The sequence below is a fragment of the Syngnathus scovelli genome, unplaced genomic scaffold (assembly GCF_024217435.2).
Source record: "Syngnathus scovelli strain Florida unplaced genomic scaffold, RoL_Ssco_1.2 HiC_scaffold_23, whole genome shotgun sequence".
Taxonomy (NCBI): domain Eukaryota; kingdom Metazoa; phylum Chordata; class Actinopteri; order Syngnathiformes; family Syngnathidae; genus Syngnathus; species Syngnathus scovelli.
This window is the reverse complement of record NW_026061323.1, coordinates 643,904-667,066: the sequence shown is the minus strand read 5'-3', so window position 1 is coordinate 667,066 and position 23,163 is coordinate 643,904. Positions and strand designations below refer to the sequence as shown.

The 23,163-nt window shown below is 47.3% G+C and overlaps 2 long non-coding RNA genes across 2 annotated transcripts in view; both read right to left on the bottom strand.

The window, feature by feature from the left end:
* Positions 1-565: 565 nt before the first annotated feature.
* LOC137839857 (uncharacterized) overlaps positions 566-23,163 on the bottom strand; it is a 31,705-nt gene continuing 9,107 nt past the window's right edge. The window contains exons 2-4 of the long non-coding RNA XR_011086251.1: positions 3,425-3,488; positions 712-783; positions 566-629 (exon numbers count right to left, since the gene is read on the bottom strand). This is a non-coding gene — a long non-coding RNA (uncharacterized lncRNA). The remainder of the gene's footprint in view (positions 630-711; positions 784-3,424; positions 3,489-23,163) is intronic.
* Positions 11,605-16,107, bottom strand: LOC125992663 (uncharacterized). The gene is made up of 2 exons (XR_007489724.2): positions 12,615-16,107; positions 11,605-12,531 (listed from the first exon to the last, which is right to left on the bottom strand). It is a non-coding gene; the product is annotated as an uncharacterized lncRNA (long non-coding RNA).

Below are 23,163 nucleotides of genomic sequence, written 5' to 3'. Positions count from 1 at the left end.
TTCAGATGGTGAAAACAGGTGCATTTTAACTGTTACGTTCATATTCAACAAGTGAAAAAACATCCCTGCGTTTCAACTACTTGGGCAGCTGAGTCACGCCGAAAGTTACGTCATGCATCCTAAAACACGGCCTTCGGAGAACGCACCCTGTGAATTTGGACACAGCTCCCGACTCCCAGCTGGCCTGGGAACTCCTTGGGATACATCGGGAAGAGCTAGAAGAAGTGGCTGGAGATAAGGAAGTCTGGGCTTTCTTGCTGAAAATGCTGCCTCTACGGCCCAACCTCCAGATAATCGGTAGATGATGTATGTACGGATGACAGGACAAACATTCAGTATTTTTACTGGGATAATTATTCACTTTGTAATTGTAATCTAATGGACTTTAAAAAACAAACAAAACAAATGTGCTCTATGCGCTAAAAACAAATAAAATAAAATAAAAACCAGGACCAATAAAGCATTTGGATTTTGTTACATTTTATTTTAAAGATATCACTCAGATGTTCCTATGGAGAGAAAAATGCACATTATAACACAAGATACGTGCTGATGACAAAAATGTCATCTTACTTGGCAACAACACCATCATTCTTTGCCAGCCTGAGGATGGAATCATCAGACTCCCCCTGTTTTGCATTTAGGAGAGAACACGCACATGTAAAAAACCACAAGCATTTGAACCATTGAACACAATCCAGGATGACTCACCATTCTGCGGATGGCGCCACAGATGGCATAGGTCTTGAACTGACCGTTGAAACGACCCGTGACCTTGTCCACCTGTAGCAGACATAGTTGAATGAATGACTTTATTTCATACATAGAAATACGTCCACATTACATATAATACAGAACGTACATAGAGCTTGAAAAAGGACAAACTATATACAGTGTCTGACAGAAGTTCTGTCGCTTGTCCATGTTGTAGAAACAATGGCTTATAACCTGACTTTGACTCACCCAAATGAGGTGTAATGTATGAAAATAAATTTGCTTCACTGCAGAAATATTGATCTTTTAATGAACACAGAAAGGTCAGAGTTTGGCAAAACAAGTTTTGTCGCCTTGTCATACAATACACCCAATCCTAGCAAAACCTTTGCAAGTTAGAAGGCAATATCAACATACTAAAATGTCAAGAAATATTAGCTACCTCTTCTCAATTGTTAGGGTTTTTCAGATTATCCTTATCGTATGATTATGTTGGAATGCAACCGGTAATAAATAACCTACCTTGTCTCATCCTACACAAGGTCGTAAAAGTTCCCCCTGATATGTTTTGGGCTTCCTATTCAGTCTACACCAGCCCCCACTCTTTCGCTTAATAAATATGTCCTTGCAGTTGGGAGGGTTTTCAGACTTCATTCCTGAGGGAGTGAACTCTCCACCTGCAGGTGTCTAAAAGAACTTGCTTGTCTCCCGTGTGGTTCTTGCAAAATAAGTGTGAGTTAGCAAATCTCTAACACCAATCATAAAAGGTGTTAGAGTTGTGCTCACTCTAACTTATTTTGCAAGAACCACACGGGAGACAAGCAAGTCCTTTTAGACACCTGCAGGTGGAGATTTCACCCGTTGAAGGAATGAAGTCTGAACCCTCCTTCCTGCAAGGGCATATTTATTAAGAGAAACAGTGGGGGTATGAGTAGGCTGAATAGAACGCCCTTGTTCTAGATCAAGGTGCTCCAGTACTGGCCAGCCCAGTCACCAGACACGAACATCATTGAGCATGTTTGGGGTAGAATGATGGCGGACGCTTGGAAGACAAAACCAAAAAATCTTGAACTCTTGAGAGGCACGCAAGACTGCATTCTTTCCTGATGATTTCATCAATATGAATCATTGTCGAACCGCATGGATGCAGTCTTTCAAGCTCAAGGACATCAATTCAGCTACAGCTTTTTCAATTGCCTGTGATGGGTGAGTCGAGTGACGTGACCGATATCGAACAGACACCGCTGCTATGCAAGTACGTGAACTCTAATGGGCCGCAAGAAGAAGCGACCAAATTGACACCACTATTTTTCTTTAGATTATTTTAATAGTAGGCATACAACTTATGTATTGACACTATGTTGCATTATAAAAGGCTTTTAGATTTTTAAGGCTCCAGACAGGTATGTTTTTTGTTTTTTTTGGGCCAATATGGCCCTTTGAACATTTTGGGTTGCCGAACCCTGGCATAGACAAAGAGACGTCCTTACGAGCAGTGTTCCCTCTAAGCTGCGCAATTGCGGACTGGTCGTGCAGTCTTGGCGCACATGAAATTACATGCTGCGCACAAAATACAATTCAGCATAAACTGATTGATTAAGATCTACTGTTAGACGTACTCTAATCTAATTAAGTGGATGAATGATTTTCTTTCTGTGCCTTTTTGTAGTGTAAATCAGTAATTGACAGTTGTCCAGCCAATGATATGTTTCACTTAGGCTACATAGTATATGTATGACACATATGTGTCCTGCCTATCCATGCAGCGCGGCAGAGTCAAGCGATGCAAATGCTAAATTAGCTAATCATGGCGAAACGAATGAGCAGCGACACATCCACTCGCCAAGCCAAAATAAATAAGAGATGCTTCTTTTAAGTTTGGATGGCTGTCGGAGTGTGTGCAACTACAAGAGGAAACAGTGAAACTTTTTGAATGAGAAAGGTCTCCTCTGCAAAACATGCAGTGAAGCCAAAGTGGCGGGCGAGTTTACGGAGGTAAAAATACGGAAGAAATGGAAGTTGGACTACCTCGCGCGTCACATTCAGGAGAAATGTCATTTGAAAGCTGTTGGAATTGTACAAAGACTCAAGATGGGAGAGCGGATCGGTACGTTATTGCAAAGAACGCAAAAGATCGACAGAAAAGGAACGAGCTGTCACACAAAACAAAATCCGACCCCGAGCAAGTTAAAGTTCTCATTGACAATATTTATTTATTTATTTATTTATTTATTTGTTCATTCATTCATTCATTCTGGTGTTGCACACAGTGGTCCACAGTGTGCACAGGGAGCTTGTGTGTTTGCACAGTCACTTGAAAAATTAGAGAGAACACTGCTTACAAGGCACAATTAGAGCTTTCTGGAAAGCCAGGATCATTGCAGAAGAGCAACGTGACGACAAGACAATATGGAACTTGGCATGTTTCATGGCAAACTTGCCCAATTGTTTAATTTGGATACAGAAGTCATGGACTTGGATGGATTTGCATATAAATATCTATTAACAATAATGTGAGTACATAGAGTACATGGTTAAACCCCTAACCCTAACCCTAACCCTAACTTTTTGTTTATCATAAGTCATGCCATAAATAGGCCCGATAATGCGCTCTATGTGTGGATTAAATACAAAACAGACCCTGCAATTGTGCCTTTTAACCCCAAGTGCCTTATTGTGCCAAAAATACGGTAAGTTGGAAAAAGATTACCTCTGCTATGTTGATCTGTACGGAAGCGTGGTCCTTGGCTCCGATGATCCGGTTGCTCGCAGAGCTTTAAAAAGAAAATAAAAATAATAATTTAAAAAACAGTGTTTCCATTGATTAATAAAAATACAGTCAAACCTCGGTTTTCAACCACAATCCGTTTCAGAAGGTGGTTCGAGAAGTTAATCGGTCGAATTCCGAATCTATTTTTCCCTTTACAAATAATGGGAAAAAAATGTATCCGTTCCAAGACTAAAAAAAACCCCGTCTTTTCTAAGCATTTTTTCATTTGCGCATTTTTGTCCGAACACGCAACTGCAGCGCACTGCCGAACGCGCAACCGTAGCGCGCCGCCAACCGCGCAACTGCACCACGCAACTGCACCGCGCAACTGCACCGCGCTGGTCGCATTATTGTGACAGAGCCGTTGCTGAAATTTAGAAAATATTTATACTGTCCTGATGTACTTTCCAAAATTTAAGTTGACCTCAGTGCGCAGGGAGCTTAATTTGGTCCGATCGCGCAACCTCAGCGCGCCGGGCGCTCACTGTCGCATTGCTTTAAGAGCGTCTGTGTTTTAGGATGGCTTTACTGCTCCCACTTGCTTTCTTTGGAGGCATGATTAGGGCTTAATACAATCTTCAAAGTAACGAAAATACAATAGCGATCGGAGTCAGTCGGCATCGGGGTCGCGCGGTCGGGTTTTCTCGGGTTCTTTTGGCTCATCTTGCGAGGTTCGGCCTCCGAATTTTTACAAATTGACCCACTAAAAGTGTTGAAAATGTCATGCTTTCATGGACAATTACATTTTAATGGCTCAACAAACATGCCTTTTTGGGGGTTGGAGGGTTCAGAAGTGATGTTTTGTTTTTTTTTTTTACGTAAGACTTCCACCAAGCATAACCACCCCAGAACCTCAACCTAAAAGGACAGTCTACTAGGAAATTTTCTAAATCAATATGTTCTATGTGGCCACACTAGTCTAAACACAGTATTCTGAGTACCGTATTTTCCGGACTATGAATTGTAGTTTTTTTTCATAGTTTGGCCGGGTGTGCGACTTATAATCAGGAGCAAATAATATGCGAAATTATTAACACACTATTACTTGGTCATTAACACATTACTTACTGACTATAGTATAGTTGATCACGTTATTTTCACTTTTAACCGCATGAGGGCACACTCGGCCTGTGGAATAATTGGAGCCGCAACTGACAATGAGTCTTACGTCAGCGCCACATGTACTTCCAGAGTCAGCAGCAACGTTGTTTATAAGTGATACGGAGGACGAAGAATTCAATGGATTTAATGATTTGGAGTGACACGGATGGTTTGATACAATTTTTATTTATGTTAGTTATTTGATATATAGTTTATATATAGTTATATAGGCCTGTGGAATAACTGGAACCGCAACTGACAAGTCTGACGCCAGCGCTGCATGTACTTCCGGAGTCAGCAGCTGCGTTGTTTAGAAGTGAACACAAAGGACGAAGATTTCGATGGATTTAATGATTTGGAGTGACACGGATGGTGAAGGAATAGGGTCAAAATGCAAAAAGTCCTGCCTAGCTACAAAAACAGATGTGCTCAAACATCATTGAATAAAGTACATAAGCAGACAAGTATATTCACATATTAAATCAATAAAAGAAACATTTTAAGCATATAATTATACCTACACACCAAATCAATAAAGACATAACTAGACATTTTTAATAAGTGGTAATGAGAAAGGTTTTTATAAACTTTATGATCTGATATATATTTCTGAGCACTTTGAAATAACAAATGTCTTTTGATATATTGCCTAAATAGCTTAATGACCCTTAAGGAAGTGTGTAATGCATGCCTGATGTTTTACTCTAAATCATGGACATTGCCAGAGTCGTCTTGACCGTTCAGTACTTGATTGTATCTTATGTTTTGACTAATGCTAGACGGCAGGTTTTTATTACTACTGAACGCTCTGCACAGAGGGAAATATTTTGCCTAACAAAGAAAGAATGAGGTACGACAGTGTATGTCCAAGATTGGAGAAGAATGTTCACAGGAAAGTCACGTGGAGATAAAACCAGCAGAGGGAGCCAGCCAAGGACTCAGCCAAAGATGATCGCCAAGGCCGAAAGACGGGACGGAAGACAACAGCCCCCACACACACCGAATCGCCCATAACCAGCACCCACTCCCATGGCGAACTTGCCCCACCCCAAAGACTCATCACCCATCAATCTCGGCCTACAATGTGCAACTGAATATAAGCTGATCAAAGAACCTTAAACATTGCCTTTTCTGAATGGAGACTTTCTGCTCTTTAAGGGCCCAGCGCTGTATTGTACTTTCCTGAAAACAGAGCTTTTTGAACAAGAATTGTGATTGAGCTCAACCAACCTGTGTAAGTCTAATTTGTGCTTCAGTGTCTTAGCATTTTCCTAAATCTGAAGAAATCAAACGAGCACGCAGTGAGTAAATTGGATAACAGGTGATTGGCAATGGCTTTAGCCGGGAGGCGCAGATAACGCGCTCCCTAAATTGTGGACAAAATCCAACAATGGTTTGATAAACGTGTTATTTATTTTATACTTATTTGAATAACTGTTAATATGTTACGCCAGGCTTGTTCTCAGCTCATTTGTGTTCATGTAACGTTAGCATAGCGTATTGTTTAGCCTGTTGTTGCCTATTCATGTCTGTACTCCCAAAAATGCGACTTGTACTCCGGTGCGACATGTTTTTTGCTTCTTCTTTATTATGCATTTTTACAGCTGGTGCAACCTGTACTCCAGAGCGACTTGTAGTCTGGAAAATACGGTAATATTGCAGCACACACTAGGCTTGTGACAAGAACCAATAACCTCGTGCGGGCAGCCCCGGGATGACAGGCCAGGCGTGAGTCGTGCACCCATTGCAGGACGGACTACCGCAGGCCTTCAGGGACGAACAGGCAACCCTCCGGGCAGTTGCTGGGGCTGGGTTGATCGCACCAGGCGGCTTCCACTTGGCGCTCAATCTCCCATGAAAGAGATGCCGCCCAAACCGAGCTCGGGAGGATAGTGGGAGGTGGACCCTGTCCCTCCTCCCCACCAGGAAACAAACGTGACAGGGTGTCCGCCTTCGCCTTACGGGAACCTGGTCTGTAGGAAAGAGAAAACTCAAACCGGTCAAAGAACAGAGCCCACTGTGCTTGTCTCGTGTTCAGTCTCTTGGCCGATCTCAGATACTCCAAGTTGCGGTGGTCGGTCCAGACAATGAACGGAGTGGTGGCGCCCTCCAGCCAATGCCGCCACTCCTCCAGGGCCAACTTGAAGGCGAGGAGCTCCCGATTTCCGATATCATAGTTCCGTTCTGAAGCTGACAAGCGGTGAGAAAAGAAAGCGCACGGGTGGAGACGATCGTCTTGGCGGCTACGCTAGGACAGCACCGCCCCAACACCAACGTTCGAGGCGTCCACCTCGACCACAAACTGTCTGTCGGGCTCGGGAACTCGGAGGACGGGAGCGGATGTGAAACTCCTCTTAAGCTCCCGAAATGCCTGTTCTGCCCGTTCCGTCCATTTGTACGGGGAGGCGGGGCTGGTAAGGGCGGTGAGGGGTGCGGCCACCGTGCTGTATCCACCGATAAAGCGGCGATAAAAGTTTGCGAATCCTAAGAACTATTGCAGCCGCTTGCGTGCCTCGGGAACAGGCCATGACGTGACCGCTTGCACCTTCCCGGGGTCCATTTTGATGGATCCCTCACGCACTACGTAGCCGAGGAATTTGACAGAGGGGGCGTGGAACTCGCACTTCTCTGCCTTTACGTAGAACCAATTCTCCAGGAGGTGGCGCAGCACCGCCCGAACATGCCTGATATGCTCAGGGAGCGAGCGGGAGAAGATGAGGATGTCGTCCAAATAAACGAACACGAATTTGTCCAGCATGTCTCGTAAAACGTCATTTATTAAGGACTGGAAAACCGCTGGGGCATTGGTGAGCCCAAATGGAACTACCAAGTTCTCGTAGTGTCCGCTCGGGGTGTTGAAAGCCGTCTTCCACTCGTCTCCCTCCCAGATGCGGATCAGGTGGTAGGCATTGCGAAGATCCAGCTTTGTGAAGATGGTGGCACCCTGAAGGCTCTCGAAGGCGGAAGAAAGAAGAGGCAGAGGGTATCGGTTCTTTATAGTGATTTTGTTTATTCCCCGGTTGTTGACGCACGGGCGGAGCGTGCCCTCCCTCTTCTTTACAAAGAAGAAACCCGCTCCAGTAGGCGAAGAGGATGGCCGTATGATACCGGCCGCCAGGGACTCCCGGATGTACTCCTCCATAGTCCTGCTCCGGAGCGGACAGGGAGTAGACGCGTCCCTTGGGAGGGGAGGTGCCGGGCAACAGATCGATGGTGCAATTGTTGGACCGGTGTGGGGGAAGAGAAGTGGCCCTGGCTTTACTAAAAGCCTCCTTGAGTTCGTGATACAACGCTGGGACATTGGAGATGTCGGCACTGTACCTGGGCGGGGCTCCAGAATGAGCTGCTGTCCTGGGAGGGAAAGAATTAAAAACTGGATGGTTTCATGGTGATTGCCGGAGAGCAGTAACTTAACTGGTTCCGTCGCGAAAGCCACCTCGCCAATCAGACGGCCATCAATGGCACGTGCGGGAATGGAGGGGCTCAGAGGCAGGAAGTCGATTCCCCACTGACGAGCCAGGCCAATGTCCATGAGCTCTGCCTTATGTGTAATAGAAAAGTTACCAAGCTATGTGTGCCATGTCTGCGCTCTGATGGAGCAACTATGTTTGTATAAATTAATATAAAATTAATCTAGAATATTTAGACATTGCTGTTGCTCGCTTTTCAATATTTAATCCTCCATTGTAAAACAAAATGTAAAAATGAAAAAAAACAAAAAAAACAAATGTAAAACGAAATGAATGGACAACTGCTCCTCAGTTGTTCACTGTAAATTTGAACTGGAGATCCCTGCCATAAGGCTAGAGCACTTTTTTCGTTGCCTCCGTTGGATCTCTTGAAACACGACGTTACAGACAGATGACAAAAAACACTAGATATTATATACATCAGCTGAGTTACCAAAATTAGTTAATTATTATAATTAGTGTTTGAACACTTAAGCAGCGACATAGAGACAGACAGCAGTTCAGTCTAACTGCATAGCCTGTCAGCATAGGCAGCCGTGTGATTACACAATCCTCAGAGGAGGCAAGGCAGGAAGTTGCCTCCTGCGAGCGACTCGTCTTCGGTTTTAGCATAACTATAAAAATTCAGCGATTTTGGTACAAAATAATACAAAACTACTGAAATTAAAAGGAAAATGACTTAATATTATAAAGTTTATAATAAAAACAATTTGATGAATATGACAATCGAATTTGTTTTTTCCCCTTTTCATGATGGCAGGGGAGGGCACAGTAGAAAATTCAAAAAAGTGACCAAAATGATCCAGTTATAAAAGGCGCAAACACATCAAAATAGTCAAATAAACGTGAACATGTGTGCCGTGTCTGTGCTCTGATGGAGCAACTATGTTTGTATAAATTAGTATAAAATTAATATAGAATATTTAGACATTGCTGTTGCTGCCTTTTCAATATTTTATCCTCCATTGTAAAACAAAATGTAAACATGAAAAAAAAACTTGATGAATGGACATACATTGTAATTTATTTTGCTTTTACTCGAGATTTGCATTTAAAAATACAAGTTGAATAACTTTTGATGAGCTCAGTCGATTTCGTCTCTCTGATAATATCTGCCCCATCTTACTGAATATCCTCTCAGATGGGACAAATGTAGCCATAATGCAGTCTCTTTTTCATCACATGAGAAAATCTGGGATAAACCACACCTGTAATTTGCCACCAAGAGAAGGGGTTTGAACCTCGAGTTATAAGGGGCTCTTCCACAAAAGCACGCACCTCCAGCATTAAATCCGCTAATGCATTACGAGAGCTGCTCATAAGATGCAGCTTTAGGAGGGACTCCCAGACTTCCCTCACCCCAGCCACTTCGTCCAGCTCATCCCGGGGGATCCCAAGGCGTTTCCAGGCCAGCTGAGAGACACAGTCTCTCCAGCGCGTCCTGGGTCGTCCCCGGGGTCTCCTACTGGCGGGACATGCCCGGAACACCTCCCCAGGGAGGCGTCCAGGAGGCATCCTGATGAGATGCCCAAGCCACCTCATCTGGCTCATCCCAAAGTGGGAGAGTAGCGACTCTACTCCGAGTCTCTCCCGGATGACCGAGCTTCTCACCCAATCTCTAAGGGAGAGTACAGACATCCTGCGGAGAAAACTCATTTCGGCCGCTTGTATCCGAGATTTCGTTCCTTCGGTCACGACCCATAGCTTTTGACCATAGGTGAGGGTAGGAGCGTAAATCGACCGGTAAATTGAGAGCTTTGCATTTTGGCTCAGCTCTCTCTTTACCACGACAGACCGGTACAGGGTCCGCATTACTGCTGACGCTGCACCGATCCGCCCTTCGATCTCGCGCTCCATCCTCCCCTCACTCGTGAACAAGACCCCAAGATACTTAAACTCCTCCACTTGGGGCAGGATCTCATCCCCGATCTGGAGAGGGCATTCCACCCTTTTCCAATCGAGGACCATGGACTCGGATTTGGACGTGCTGACCTCATCCCGACCGCTTCACACTCGGCTGCAAACCGCTCCAGTGAGAGCTGGAGATCATGGCCTGAAGAAGCCAACAGCACCACGTCGTCTGCAAAAAGCAGAGACGCAATGCTGAGGTCCCCAAACGAGACCCCCTCAACGCCTCGGCTGCGCCTAGAAATTCTTTCCATAAAAACTATGAACAGAATCGGTGACAAAGGGCAGCCTTGGCGGAGTCCAACCCTCACTGGGAACGAATCGGACTTACTGCCGGAAATGCGAACCTAACTCTGGCATTGGTGGTACAGGGACCGAACCGCCCTTATCTGTTGGCTCGGCACCCCATACTCCCGAAGCACCCTCCACAGAACCTCCCGAGGGACACGGTCGAACGCCTTCTCCAAGTCCACAAAACACATGTGGACTGGTTGGGCGAACTCCCATGCACCCTCGAGGATCCTGCCGAGGGTGTAGAGCTGGTCCACTGTTCCACGGCCAGGACAAAAGCCACACTGATCCTCCTGAATCCGAGGTTCGACCTCCCGACGGACCCTCCTCTCCAGCACCCCTGAATAGACCTTACCAGGGAGGCTGAGGAATGTGATTCCCCTGTAATTGGAACACACCCTCCGGTCCCCCTTCTTAAAGAGGGAAACCAACACCCCAGTCTGCCAATCCAGAGGCACTGTCCCCCGATGTCCACGCAATGTTGTAGAGGCGTGTCAGCCATGACAGCCCCACAACATCCAGAGCTCTTAAGAACTCCGGGCGGATCTCATCCACCCCCGGGGTCTTGCCACCGAGGAGTTTTTTAACTACCTCAGTGACTTCGATCCCAGAGATTGGAGAGTCTGCCTCGGAGTCCGCAGGCCCTGCTTCCACAATGGAAGGCGTGTCAGTGGAATTGAGGAGGTCTCCGAAGTATTCTCCCCACCGACTCACGACGTCCCAAGTCGAGGTCAGCAGCACGCCATCCCCACTGTAAACCTAGTTGACGTTGCACTGCTTCCCCCTCCTGAGACGCCGGATGGTGGACCAGAATTTCCTCAAACCGTCCGGAAGTCATTCTCCAAGGCCACGCCAAACCCCTCCCCTGCCCGGGTTTTTGCCTCAGCAACCGCCGAAGCTACGTTCCGCTTGGCCATCCGGTACCTGTCGGCTGCCTCCGGAATCCCGCAGGCCAAAATGGCCCGATAGGACTCCTTCTTCAGCCTGACGGCATCCCTTACCGCCGGTGTCCACCAGCGGGTTCGGGGATTGCCGCCACGACAGGCACCAATGACCTTACGGCCACAGCTCCGGTCGGCCGCCTCAACAATGGAGGCGCGGAACATGGTCCACTCGGACTCAATGTCCCCCGCCTCCCCCGGGACGTAGGTGGGAGTTGAAGCTCTTCCTTACAGGGGATTCTGCCAGACGTTCCCAACAGACCCGTGCACACGCAGCTACCTCTCTCTGTCCCACCCGAACGGTGTTTTATTCGTTTAGTTAGTGTTTGTCCGACAGTTTTATGTGTTCGTTGTTAGAGATTTGCTCACTCCAACTTATTTTGCAAGAACCAAACAGGAGACAAGCAAGTTCTTTTAGACACCTGCAGGTGGAGAGTCCATTCGTCGCTGTCTGAACAGCGATTATCGAATGAAGTCTAAAAGTCTCCTCCCTGCAAGGGCATATTTATTAGGAGGAACAGAGTGGGGGTGGGAGTGGACAGGTTTGGTGAACCCCCGGCCTCTGATAAGATCAGAGCAGGGGGTGTTTTACACTATTGTGGGAAACAGAACAACTTTGATTGCTTCCCCTGCAGCTGGTCAATCAAGCAGAGGAAGCAACCACTTCATCTTACTCTGCATTGTGAGGGCCAGACGTGATTGATTTAATCATTACATTGTGAGGGCAAGACAAGATTGATTTAATCATTACAGTCTACATTCCAACATAATCATAGGATCAAACTAACCTGAAAACCCTAACATCTCCCTCCTGATTTATCATATGATTATGCCACCCCAAACAACAACGATAAGCAAGAAAAAAACATATATACGTATAATGAAGAAAGTAGAATGGTAAAAATAAAAACAACAAACAATGATAGCAACACTTTCCAGTGAAGATGAGGCATTACCTCAATACCCCAGATCAAACTTATTGTGTAAGCGAAAAACCTGCTGGCCAGATGTTATTAGCAGGAAAATTCTTACACGGCCCCTGTGCCACAGGCGACCAGAATGCTATCAATAAAAACAAAAAGAAAAACACAGAAACAGTACATCTGAGGGAAGAGCGCAAGGACAACTTTGTCTCCGACGGACCATACTTTATGGTCATCTGGAACGTTCGCACCCCAGACAGGGTCATGAGGGTCAAAGGTTGCAACTGCTCTGCGTCGAGTCCAGAAGAGTTGTGTGCTCCTGTCAGCTGATGATGTCATATCCTGTAGGTGTGGTCTGTCACCCACACTGGTGCACACACTCCTGTCCAGTTGGCGGGCAGCATCGGATAAACCTTGTGACCACAAAGCCACCAGCCATTCTGTATGAAGTATGTTCCGTTTGATGGTGTAGCCATGTTGGTTGGAGAGCCCTCACCACCTGAAATGGCTCTCTTATCTTGACACTCATCGGTGATGTCCAGAGCTCCCATCCAGTTTCCTCCTGGAGAGCAGTCGTCGTTAATGCAGACGTGGGTCTTGTTACCTTGGATGTAACATGTGTAATTCACTCCAGCTGGTCTCTCTGTGTAGGCCACTTGTGGTATTGTTCGTCCTTTAACAGTCACATTGAGATTTGCCCAGAAGTGTTCATCATAGGCACCGTGTTTCGCTTCAGTGACATTCATTGCTCTGGCCTCCAAGCGAACTTGCGTGGAGGAAGGGGGGAGTTTCGAACACACATAGCACGCCTCCTGTGTGTGAGCTCTCACAGTGGACCTGAGGGTTGTCCACCTGTGAGGGGGAGAGATCAGGCGGCAGTAAATTTGCATTGGACACATCTTTCAGTTTGAGCGTCCTGATTAGATAATCTGCCCAGGACTGCTCTTCATCTGTTGCTTGCAACTCTCGTAGTCAATTGTAGTGCCCATTTAACTGGCAAATAGGAGGTTTTTTTTTTTTTTTTTTTTTTTTGTTTTTTGTTTTTTGAAACAAGCTCTACAAAAAAAAAAATGTTTGTTTTGTTTTGAAAATATTTTGAATATGAATCAAATCCATATGTTGTATAAAGCTGACTGACCTGCCCCACTATCCCTCCTCTTGAGCCATGTGACGCGCACCATGGCTCAATATTGCAGCCCATTTGCATAGGTTCTTTGGTAGGGTAGGTCATTTATAGATGCCATTCTCTAATCATGCCCCTGTTTTTACAACTAGCTTAGCAAGTAAATGGATGGCCTCCCCGAATGGGGAGCGACTCAGCTAGCAAATGATTAGACATTTTCACTTTGTTGTAGTTTCTTTGGTTACTTTTCAATCGTTTTCTCATTGTTTATCACAAGAATCTTAGAAATTTGAATACAAATCAAAACGTATGTTTTATTTTACTCAATTGTATGATTTAGAGAATCCATATGTAGTAAAGTTTTGCAGTACTACATATGATTTCATCATCATTTAGTTTGACTTTCTTTCCAAAACGCTTCTTAATTTCTCAGTTCACACATCTTCTACATGTGTTACTGGTTCTCCATTTTTTTTCTAGTTAATTATCAATCCAAAAGCTATGTGTTTCTTTCTAACATTCAACCTGCTCAAAATCACTCTTTCATCAAAGTCGCTCTACTAATTTTCCATAGTAGTCGCCAACGACTTCAACCATTCAACCTTTCATTCAGGCAATCATTCATCAATGCTCATCATATGTATCTCACACAATCTCCAAAAAGGAGTCTTCCTATCACATTGGTCCCAATTCATCCAAGCTCACCACACAACATTCATATATCATTTTCAACTCAGGTTTCCTGGTAGAACAATCCACCAATTCAAAAAAAAACTCAACTAAAACAAACAATTGGCAAATTAATCTGAATTTTTCTTTGTTTTTAAATTTAAAGAACTCAATCGCTCAGATTTAGCTTGCAATTAGAATTTTGCATAATCTTATAACACAACCAATCAATTATTCCTATTAAATGTAGCATTGCAAAATCTTAAATTCACAATTTAGCTTCTTCCAATTCCTGAAAGCATGTTCTGTCTTTTTTTTTTTTTTTTTTTTTTTTTTTTTTCGAATTTCTCATGTGGGCTCGACACTTAACATGCACTAGTGTGGATTAGTTTCTGCTCGCAAACAGACTTCTCTCTTTTCCTCTCATTTTTATCTTTCAAAATCATTTCTGTTCTGCGGTGCAAATTGGATAGACCACAGTCTAGCAAATTTTTTTTTTTTTTATACTAAAACTTTAGCCAATGTTCATCATTTTAACATACGCACACACATGCACAGCTCTCGCACGCAAAAGGTAGTTCCCAGCACCAATGATTCGTCACAGGCTGGCCATTTCCTGTGGTCGATCATGAGCTGGTCCCTCCCATGCACTTGAGGACAGCACATTCTAATTTTATTTATTTATCTTCTAGAAGCAAGTTGCATTTCTTTACCACTTGAACTCTCAACTTCCTTTCTACTCCATACTTTCTCTTCCACTTCGGCATATATTGCATACAATTAAGAAATCTACTTGCCATGAACTTCTCGTTTTAAAGAAGAGCAGAGCAAGAGATTTACCGTTCTTATTTCCCATATTAATTCTAGTAGTTTTAGGTTATACAATCTCTTTGTCTCAAAAATATTATTATTATTATTATTACTATTATTACTTATTTATTTATTTAACTATTGCTTTGAGGATCCTCAATGCAGGTTTAAATTGACCTTTCAACAAATTACTAGCCTGTATTATTGCTGTGGATCAATGCTAGAACTGCTTTTTTGTCAATTTATCCTACCAGTCACACACTCAATCACACTAACTCCAGCGCTTTTTTAGGCCTATCCAGGGATGGGTGTAAAACCCTCCCAAACAGCTTTGGAAAAACGGACAAAAGAAAAAATCTACGCCCTTCTTCAATTAAGAAAAAGAAGCTCTGTTTTTCTTAGCCCGTTTCTTCCACTGGGACTTGAACCCAAGCTGTTCTTTGGCTTGGAAAAACATACAAAGAAAAATCTACGCCCTTCTTTGATTAACAAAAAAGAAGCTCCGTGTTTCTTAGCACGTTCCTTCCACTGGGACTTTAACCCAAGCCAGATCCCTCAGCTCGGAAAAACAGACCAAGAAGAGTCTACACACTTCTTCGATGAACGAAAAAGAAGCTCTGCCTTTCTTAGCCTGTTTCTTCCACTGGGACTTGAACCCAAGCTGGCTCCCGTGCACCTCTACGTGTTACGCGTTTAACAACACAACACAACTTTAAGCCTTTAACTTACTTGTCCCCTGGTTCGTTGCACTGCCGGGTCCCGTCAATCCACCTCTGTCAGACGAAGGCAGACCTAAGATGCTGGCCCAGCGAAGAATTTCCTTCCCAGGTCTTTCTTTACCAGGTCCGGCTAATGGATCCTGGCCCGTCGACGGTGTACAGCGCGTCGTCCTCCGTCAGCCAGATGATGGGTATGAGGGTCCCGGGTTTCGGCACCAAAATGTTAGAGATTTGCTCACTCCAACTTATTTTGCAAGAACCAAACAGGAGACAAGCAAGTTCTTTTAGACACCTGCAGGTGGAGAGTCCATTCGTCGCTGTCTGAACAGCGATTATCGAATGAAGTCTAAAAGTCTCCTCCCTGCAAGGGCATATTTATTAGGAGGAACAGAGTGGGGGTGGGAGTGGACAGGTTTGGTGAACCCCCGGCCTCTGATAAGATCAGAGCAGGGGGTGTTTTACACTATTGTGGGAAACAGAACAACTTTGATTGCTTCCCCTGCAGCTGGTCAATCAAGCAGAGGAAGCAACCACTTCATCTTACTCTGCATTGTGAGGGCCAGACGTGATTGATTTAATCATTACATTGTGAGGGCAAGACAAGATTGATTTAATCATTACAGTCTACATTCCAACATAATCATAGGATCAAACTAACCTGAAAACCCTAACATTCATCTTGCCTTCCTACGTCGTGCTACGAGCAGGTTCTACTCGACATTGGCAAAAGCGAGTTTTGCAGCGTTCTGAACTTTGAAACAAAGACATTAAAGGAACTCGGACTACTCCGGCCTGAAACAACGCCGGACTCGCCTGCTACTCCTCCCCCGGATAGAAAGCGTCGGAGGCAGTGTGCGAGGAGGCAGAAGAGAGGCAAGCGCGGAGGCATCCGGCCCAGGCTAGCGGCCAACCAAACTCGTGTCTTCCATTCTTCTGGCAAATGTTCGATCGCTGGACAACAAAATGGATTACATTCGACTGGTGAGATCTACGAACCGGACAGTGAGTATTTGCTGTGTGCTCATGTTCACTGAGACTTGCTTGAGTGTCAACATTCCGGACTCTGCTGTGCATCTGGAGCAGCTAATGTGCTATCGGGCAGACCGGGCCATTGTGAAGGGGGTGAATCGCGAGGAGGAGGAATCCGTGTCTACATCCGTGACGAATGGTGCCGGGACTCTGTAGTTGTATGAAAGCACTGCTCGCCACTGGCGGAGTTTGTGATCATTAAGTGCCGTCCTTTTTACCTGCCAAGGGAATTTACTGCGATTCTGCTAGTCGTGGTATACATCCCGCTTTCCAACATTGAAAGCGACAGGATCACGGCTCTTAGTGAGTTATACCAGGCTGTCAGTGAACAACAGACAGCGCACCCTGACGGTTTCACCGTCTTCGCTGGGGATTTTAATCATGCTAACCTAAAGTCTGTTTTTCCAAGGCTTCACCAGCATGCTAATTTTCCAACATGTGGTGACAGCTTCCTGGACCTGGTCTACACTACACATAAAGGGGCTTTCAAAGCCACCCCCTAACCCCATATTGGACTTTCTGACCATATCACTGTTATGCTTATGCCCGCATACAGACAAAGAGTGAAAGCATCCAGGCCGGCTCACAAGCGGGTAAGAGTGTGGCCTGAGGGTGCCTCTGATGCGCTTCGAGACTGCTTTGACACAACTGACTGGGAAATGTTTAAGCAGGCAGCCACTTGCAACAATCAGACGGACATAGAGGAGTATACTGACTCTGTTTCCTCTTACATCAGAAATCAGAATCAGAATCAGAAAACCTGTTGAAAGTTGAGGGCGGCTATGGCTTGGGGAAAGAAACTGTTTCTGAGTCTGTTTGCCCTGGTCTTCATTTGCCTGTAGCGTCTTCCAGAGGGCAACAGGTCAAACAGGGCGGAGCCAGGGTGGGAGCTGTCCGCTGAGATGGCCTTAGCCCTGCTGAGGCAGCGGGTAGTGTAGATGTCCGTAAGGGAGGGGAGAGGGCGCCCGATGATCCTCTGGGCTGCCTTCACCACTCTCTGCAGCTTCTCCCTGTCAGCGGCGGTGGAGCTGCCGAACCATACTACGATGCAGTAGGTCAGTAGACTCTCGATGGAAGATCGGTAGAAGGTCAGCAACAGGTCGGTGTTGAGGTTGTACCTCCTGAGGACGCTCAGGAAGTGTAACCGCTGCTGAGCCTTCTTGACGATGGTGGTGATGTTCTCTGACCAGGAGATCCGGTCAGAGATGTGGACGCCCAGGTACTTGGTGCTGTGGACCCTCTCCACCTGCTCGCCGTTGATGAAGAGGGGAGTTGGCTCAGGGCTGTGTCTTCTGAAGTCTATGATGAGCTCGTTGGTCTTCTTGGTGTTCAGAGCGAGATTGTTCTCAGAGCACCAGTCGACCAGCTCCAGGACCTCCTCTCTGTAGGCTACCTCATCGCCATTGGAGATGAGACCGACCACAGTGGTATCGTCGGCGAACTTGACAATCCGGTTGTGGTTGTGAGCCGGTCTGCAATCATGAGTGTAGAGGCAGAAGAGGAGGGGGCTCAACACACAGCCCTGTGGGGAGCCGATGCTCAGCGTACGGGTGGAGGAGAGGCGGGAGCCAACTTTCACAGCCTGGAGTCGGTTGGTCAGAAAGTCATTAATCCAGGCACATGTGAGAGAGGGGAGTCCGAGAGTGTCCAGCTTTGTGGTGAGTCTGTCCGGGAGGATGGTGTTGAATGCCGAACTGTAATCCACAAAGAGCATCCGGACATAGCTCTGCTGCTGCTCCAGGTGGTTCACCGCACAATGGAGGGCTACGGCGATGGCGTCTTCTGTGGATCTGTTGGTCCGGTATGCAAACTGGTGGGGGTCGAGGTGTGGGGGAAGATAATCCTTGATGTGCTGAAGAACCAGCCTCTCAAAGCACTTCATGATCACCGGAGTGAGGGCCACTGGTCGGTAATCATTCAGGCTAGAGATGGCCGACTTCTTCGGCACTGGGATGATGGTTGAGGTTTTCAGGCAGGGCGGGACGGTTGCTAGGGCCAGGGAGCGGTTGAAGATCGTGGTGAAGGTGGGGGCGAGCTCCTCAGCGCATGCCCTCAGCACCTTGCCGGGGACCCCATCCGGGCCTGTGGCCTTTCTGGGATTCACTGTAAGGAGCACCTTTCTGACCTTGTGCTCCTGAACAGTGAGTGGAGTGATGTCAGAGCTGGGTGGGGGAGGGGGCAGGGCAGGGACAGGGGAGTGCTGCTGGGATGTTCCAAACCGAGCAAAGAAGCTGTTTAGCTCCTCTGCCAGCTGTGCGCCTTGGTCTTCGACTTGAGCGGCACTGCCCCTGAAGTTGGTGATCTCCTGGATGCCCTGCCACACCTTGCGGCCATTGTTGCTGGACAGGTGGGACTCGATGCGTTGTCTGTGGTCCGCTTTCGCCCGTTTGACTCCTCTCCTCAGCTCAGCTCTGGCAGCGCTGTACAGAGCTCTGTCTCCTGACCTGAAGGCGGTGTCGCGGGCTCTGAGGAGAGAGCGGACCTGGCTGCATATCCAGGGTTTCTGGTTAGGGAAGACCCGGATGGTTTTGGTCACAGTCACATTGCTGGCGCAGAACTGGATGTAGCCCAGAACTGTGTCTGTGTGTGTCCCCAGCTCCTGGTGGTCGAACAGGTCCCAGTCTGTCCGTTGAAAACAGTCTTTGAGTTTGTGGAGTGCATCCTCAGGCCAGGAGGTGATGGTCCTTAAGGTGGGTCTGAGTTTGCGTCTGAGGGGGGTGTAGGCAGGGAAGAGCAGGAGGGACAGATGGTCTGATTGCCCGAGGTGGGGGAGGGGGATAGCTCTGTATGCATGTTTGATGTTGGTGTAGACATGGTCCAGGGTGTTCTCACCCCGTGAAGCACACTTTACGTGCTGGTGGAAATTCGGCAGTACAGTCTTTAAGTTGGCCTTGTTAAAATCCCCCGCTACAATGTGGAAGCCATCAGGGTGAGCCCGTTGTTGTTCACTCACAGCTCTCAGCAGGAGAGAGAGTGCCGTGCTTACGTCAGCGTCGGGTGGAATGTAAACAGCAATGACGATAACAACAGCTAGCTCCCTCGGGAGGAAAACAGGCCGGCACCTGACTGCCATGTACTCAAGGTCCGGACAGCAGTGGCTGCCTACGATGGTCGCATTGTTGCACCAGTTTTCGTGCACATACATACAAAGCCCCCCACCTCTGCGTTTACCGGAGTCCAATGTTCTGTCCGCGCGTAGCAGGGAGCGGCTTGCTAGCTGCATGCTAGCATCGGGGATATCCGGGCGCAGCCAGGTTTCGGTTATAATAATCACACAACAGTCCCGGACGTAGTGGTTTCCCGTGAGCTGTAGATCCAGGTCATCCATTTTATGCAGCAGGGATCTGGCGTTGGAGAGGAACAGGCTCGGGAGAGGCGGCTTGTGCGGTTGTTTACGTAGCCTTAGCATTAGGCCAGACCGACGGCCTCGCTTTTGCTTCCTCTCTCTTCTTCGCCTGCGTCGCCTCCCAGGCCCGACAACAATCCACGGAGACCCCGGCGGTCTCGCAATCTCGTCTGGGATGTTGTGCTTGCGGTGAAAGTCACTTGAAATAGGTATCCGTGCTTGGTGTCCAATGTCCGTGAGCGAGTGGAAAGTGTACTTGGGATTCCCAGTACAGAGTGTGCCAAAGAGTGAAAATAAAAAAATATAGGCAAGGAAAAAAGAGCACTGGCGTGGAGAGCCGTAAGCCGCTGCGTCCGTGCGCGCCGCCATCTTGGATCAAAGAATCATCACGAAATACATTGATGATGTGACCCACACAAAATACATCGTCACTCGGGCTAACTGGAAGCCATGGCTGACAGGGGCTGTCCTCAGGCTGCTGAGGGCCAGGGACAAAGCCTTCAGAGCTGAGGATGAGGCTGGCATGAGAACAGCGAGGGGCGACCTGTCCCGGAGCATCAAGGAAGCGAAAAAGGCATTCTCTTGCAAGATTACCACCCACTTCAAAGACAGCAGGGATGCACGGAGCCTATGGCAAGGCATTCAGACCATCACGGACTACAAGCCCGTGCCGCAGAGCTGTGAGGGCAACATCCCTCTGCTCAACGATCTGAACCGCTTCTTTGCTCACTTCGACGCTCAGAACAGCACTTGCCCGCTGAAGACCCTTCCCCCTCCACACGAGCAGCCCCTGTGCCTCTCTGCCGATAGCGTGAGGACGATGCTTGCCGTAAGGCGGCGGGCCCAGACAACATCCCAGGTCGAGCGCTGAAGGACTGCGCTGAGGAGCTGACGGGTGTCTTCACGGACATCTTTAACATTTCCCTGCAGCAGGTAATCGTCCCATCATGTTTCAGGCTGCCACCATCGTACCTGTGCCGAAGAAACCTGGTCCATCCTGCTTCAATGACTACCGCCCCGTGGCACTGACACCGATCATCATGAAGTACTTTGCACAGCTTGTCATGGAGCACATCAGATCCATTCTACCCCCACCATAGACCCCTTCTAGTTTGAGTACCGAGTCAAACGGTCCTCTGAGGATGCCATCTGCTCTGCCCTCCACTCAGCCCTCACCCACCTGGAAGAAGGGACTCGTATGTGAGATTGCTGTTTGTGGACTTCAGTTCTGCATTCAACACCATTGTACCACAGCGACTCATCTGCAAACTTGACAAGCTGGGCCTCAGTACCTACCTCTGCAACTGGCTACTGGACTTCCTCTGTCAGAGGCCTCAGGTAGTACGTGTTGGCGACAATATCTCCGCCAGCATCACGCTGAGCATGGGGGCCCCCCAAGGCTGCGTGCTCAGTCCGCTGCTCTTCACCCTGCTGACGCATGACTGCACTGCAACTTACAGCAGCAACCGTGTGCTGAAATATGCCGACGACACGACTCTGGTGGGTTCCACCTAATCACGCCCTTCCGGGTCTCACTGTCATTGCCCACATGAGCATTGAAGTCACCCAGTAGAACAATTGAGTCCCCAGAAGGAGCACTCTCCAGCACTTCCTCCAGGGACTCCAAGAAGGGTTGGTACTCTGAGCTGCCGTTTGGTGCATAGACACAAACAACAGTCAGGACCCGTCCCCCCACCCGAAGGCGGAGGGAGGCTACCCTCTCGTTCACCGGGGTGAACCCCAATGTGCAGGTGCCCAGCCGAGGGGCAATAAGTATGCCCACATCTGCTCGACGCCATTCACCGTGGGCAAATCCAGAGTGGAAGAGAGGGCTTGTACCAGAGCCCAAACTATGTGTGAAGGCAATTCCGACTATGTCTAGTCGGAACTTTTCTGCCTCACACACCAGCTCGGGCTCCTTTCCAACCAGAGAGGTGACATTCCATGTCCCAAGAGCCAGCCTCTGCAGCCGGGGATCGGACCACCAAGGTCCCCGCCTTTGGCCGCCGCCCAGCTCACTTTGCACCCGACCCTTTGGCCCCTCCTACAGGTGGTGAGCCCATGGGAAGGGGAACCCATGTTTTCTTTTCGGGCTATGCCCGGCCGGGCCCCGTGGGCAAAGGCCCAGCCACCAGGCACTCGCCTTTGAGCCCCACCTCCAGACCTGGCTCCAGAGGGGGAGGGGGGGGGCAGTGACCCGCGTCCGGGCGAGGGAAAACGAAGTCCATTTGTCTTTTTCGTCATAAGGGGCTTGGGTGAGCCGTGCTTTGTTTGGCCCCTCACCTAGGACACTTTTGCCATGGGTAACACTACCAGGGGCATGAAGCCCCGGACAACATGGCTCCTAGGATCATAGGGGCACGCAAACCCCTCCACCACGATAAGGTGACTACTCACGGAGAGGGACTCCAGGTTTAATAACAAGGAAATGGGTGAAACTGGGAGAATACAAACCACATTGTATAATCAGTCATACAAACTAAATGAATTAAATCAATATGAAATCTATGAATTAGTGAATCATTATTAACATATTTATTACACATGAACACATTGACTACGGCCACAATAGGGCGACAGGAGAATGACTAACGTTAGTCATGAAACTCAATGTTAACCGACATGACGTTCGCTTTCCCAACAGATCGTCTAACATCACAGAAAACTATAATAATAATAATAATAATTTCAGAACTCAGAGGATGTATTTCAATACATAATAACTTTTTTGTCTACACTGTTTGTACTATGTGTCCTCTCTGCATCCATTGCAGCCTGGTCACCCGAGAAGAGGGACCCTCCCATCTGTGGTCTCTTCTCAAGGTTTCTCATTTCCCCTAGCTGGAGTTTTGAGTTTTTCCTTGCCCTCTTGGGAGTTTAAGATCAGGGCATGTTTGAGAATATCTTCCATTTTTCACATGTCCTGAGTGTTGTCACCTAAATGTTGAACAGAGGCTGGGATTTACCGAAGTCAAATTCCTTGTTTGGCACGCTCAAACATGGTGAATTAAAAAACTCTTGAATCTTGAATCTTGAATCTTATACAAAGGTACATACCAACGGTGCCTTGTATAACACAAAATGTAGGTAGTAGTTTTGCCGAACTGCAGGAGAGAATAGAACAAGCAGCGTTTGCTTTCAACACCGTACTAACATGCGCTTACTTCCTGATTATAGTCACGTGACCTACTCTGTTAGAGATTTGCTCACTCCAACTTATTTTGCAAGAACCACACGGGAGACAGGCAAGTACTTTTAGACACCTGCAGGTGGAGAGTTCACTCGCTCCAGAATGAAGTCTGGCTCTCCCAACTGCAAGGACATATTTATTAAGAGAAATAGTGGGGGT